This window comes from Lissotriton helveticus, chromosome 5_1 (genome assembly GCF_964261635.1).
Source record: "Lissotriton helveticus chromosome 5_1, aLisHel1.1, whole genome shotgun sequence".
NCBI classification, from domain to species: Eukaryota; Metazoa; Chordata; class Amphibia; order Caudata; family Salamandridae; genus Lissotriton; species Lissotriton helveticus.
The window spans coordinates 1,346,186,462-1,346,190,059 of record NC_136065.1 but is presented as its reverse complement, the minus strand read 5'-3'; positions in this window follow the sequence as shown (position 1 = coordinate 1,346,190,059).

The window sequence follows — 3,598 nt, the reverse complement described above, 5'->3', positions numbered from 1 at the left end:
CGAACGGAGCTGGAATTAAGGTAATGAATTGTAACAAGCGAAGTGTATATGACAATTCAGGCTAGCTTATGTGTCTGCTAACTAACAGAACCATTACTGACTACGTCACACATCTGCCGTAGTTTTAATTTAACAGTTCCATCGTTATGTTGGAGCGAGGTAATGTTTACGTGAGAATGCATCCATTTGTGAGGGTGAGCTCGGGTGGTACATACATGGCAGAGTGTGCGGTGGAGTGACATGGAGCGCACGGTGACCGTATACGTTATGTAACAGATGATTAGTTAATATATCTGGTTGTACTAGCAGTGCACAGACAGGCTCAGACAAAGTTGGAATTGGGCCATATTAAAAATGTCGTTTATGGGCGCCAGTCGAAAAAGCCCCTGAACTTGTTTCCATCAAGGAAGCGATACATGCCCGACAAGGCTTCGTGGTGTACAACTATAATAGCTCACTGTCGCCACCTTCTGGCTGTCTGGCTATCAGCAGCCCCTTACAGTGAAGGAATTTGTTTTAACCACATATATTCAAATATGATAGTAAAGAGTCTGAACCCAAGTGCTCTAGCAGGCGGCACAGCCCCTTTCCTGGCTCTCACTATAAAAATTGATTATGCAATGCATGGTCAACTTTTGTTAATTTATTTTATTATGCGTTTTTATATAGCACGGACGTTACCCAAAGGCGTGAGCTCTTCACAATAAGTACAAGAAACGACAGGTAACAATTGTACAAAGCAGACGTTAAGTTACAGGAGGTAAAGTGAAATGGTGAGGCAAACAAAATACATGAGGTAGCAAACAGTGCATTACAGAAGGGACAAGTGAGAAGTGTGCAGGTTACAAGAGAGTCAAAGTACAATTGGTGGTGAAATACTGCAATATGTGCTAGACACTCAGGCCTAGAACATACGTAATATAGGCGATGGTGGCTCTGCCAGTTGTCTTTGTCTGTCCCGGTACCTACCCAAATAACAATTTAAATAAGTGCAGGCACCGTAAGAATGCCAGCTGTCTTTATCTGTCCCGGTTACCCAAATAACAATTTAAATAGCACTATTTTATTCTTTATAGCACCACGCATCCCTATGCAGGATGGCAGAGCACGGTTGGGTAACATGCGCGTTATACAGGGACAATACATTGTGTAAGTGGTGAATAAAACAGTATGCATATGTATCACATGAGACAGCGAGGGTTACAGGTACAAGAGTCCCATATCCTTCATCCACAGTGCTATAGTAGAAAGGATTCCAGTTTGGTGTGCTGCAAGTAACAAGCTACAAAATACAAAACAGTCACCTGCACGTGGGGGGGCACTAACCTTATGCCAGCTATATTCCAACATGGTGTTATGCGATTGTGCTAGTACAATGCATGCAAAATAGGCATCGTGTCACCCAGCTTGCGAATGGCGTCCACAGGAGGTGGGGTAACAATGGGCATATTGCATCACGACTGGATAAACTGTGCCCATCCATGTCTCCCATACCATGGTTTACCAATATCCTGCTAGCACCATCCGCATTAGATTGAACATCGGGAGCCGCTTCAGTACTTGGGAGTGGATGTAGCAGCAATGCCATATGTACACCATGAAGTCGGGATGTGGCCTATGTAACTAAAGGTGTGGCCCGAGAACCGTATCTGAGAAATCTCTGTAAGAGGTGTGGCTATGTAGCTAAGGGTGTGACCTAAGAACCGTATCCAAGTAATCTCTGTGAGAGGTGTGGCGATGTAGCTAACGGCGTGACCTAAGAACCGTAGCCAAGTAATCTCTGTAAGAGGTGGGCTTTTTTAACTAAGGGCGTGGACTAAGAACGGTATCTACACAATTCCCAGTAGAGGTGCAGCTGATGTAACCAAGGTCGTGTCGGATGTCTTTCTCCTAGACTTACATGAAGCCCTGTCGGCGGCAGGGTGCCGGTAACTGGTAGGTGGGGGGGCTCTGTCATCGACGGGGGCCTCCTCCAGAGCTGTGGCGGAGTACAGGGCGATCTGGAAGCAGATGGACAGTAGGGGTACCTCTGCGGCAGAAGGATACAGTCTAAATACCTCTGCCTGGCACAGTAGGGTGCCCGAGCCAAGAACCTGGAGCCGAGGGGGTTCCAGGAAACAGCGTCGGCGCCCCGTTAGTCCTTCGGGCGGTCGATGGGCCTGAACCGACCGGGGGTGTGCCTCATCTCCCGCCCTGACAGGGGGGGCGGGAGTCTAACAAAATAAAGTGATAATGTACTGCACCGTCTGAGCATCGACTCGCCGTGCAAGATGGCTCCTTGGGCATGCGGGTCAGCGAGAGGCTGCCGCTTTGGATCGCCTGTAAGATGACCCACCTACCAGTACCTGTGTTGTACAAAATAAACCTGCACCACTGCTTTCCCACAAATATGTCTCATGGTTTCCTTGGTATGTAAGTGTATGCGCGCAGGGCGAAGTAAGCACTGATGGTGTGGGCACTATGCCGCTGGCACCACGACACGAAGGGGAGTATGGGGGGACAGCGCCCTAGTCCCATACATCTGGCGAGCGCAGCCTGCAGCGCGTCCCCCGGTGCCGCCCCCCCCGGCCAACAGCCAATGGGGAGGGCTCCTTGTGGACGGGGGAGGGTGCTTCCAAGGTATATACCTGGCCAGCAGCTAGGCTCGGCCTTTCTCTCCCGCGCCGTGGCTGCTCTGCGCTGTAACCCACCCTGAACCCTGACCCAGCTGCAGAGCGGTTGGCACAGTTTGGAATATTTTAATGATCTTCTTTATGTTGCAGGCGGAGTCACAGGGCGATCTGGAAGCAGATGGACAGTAGGGGTACCTCTGCGGCAGAAGGATACAGTCTAAATACCTCTGCCTGGCACAGTAGGGTGCCCGAGCCAAGAACCTGGAGCCGAGGGGGTTCCAGGAAACAGCGTCGGCGCCCCGTTAGTCCTTCGGGCGGTCGGTGGGCCTGAACCGACCGGGGGTGTGCCTCATCTCCCGCCCTGACAGGGGGGGCGGGAGTCTAACAAAATAAAGTGATAATGTACTGCACCGTCTGAGCATCGACTCGCCGTGCAAGATGGCTCCTTGGGCATGCGGGTCAGCGAGAGGCTGCCGCTTTGGATCGCCTGTAAGATGACCCACCTACCAGTACCTGTGTTGTACGAAATAAACCTGCACCACTGCTTTCCCACAAATATGTCTCATGGTTTCCTTGGTATGTAAGTGTATGCGCGCAGGGCGAAGTAAGCACTGATGGTGTGGGCACTATTTATGTTTCGTTGAGTTGAACACCGTTTCATGTCCTTAACGCTACGTGTATTTAATGGTGATCCGGAAGTCGACACAAGGGATATCTTTGGGGCCACAGAGAATCTAAGTTGAAAGGAAAGGCAAAACTACTTCTTTACTCAGTCTTACATCGGTCCATGCACCTAAAGTGCTGCATGTCGGCTTCCGCTAATAGGGCAACTGGTAGTGTCATATATAACCTATAGCTTTTACCTTTAGCCACAGCATAACCTACAGTTTCTTAAACGTTACCATGGCATATCCCACTTTCTTCTCGGCTGCCATAAAATGACTTGGACTAGCGATACAGATCTGAAAAGAATTTCCAAAACACAT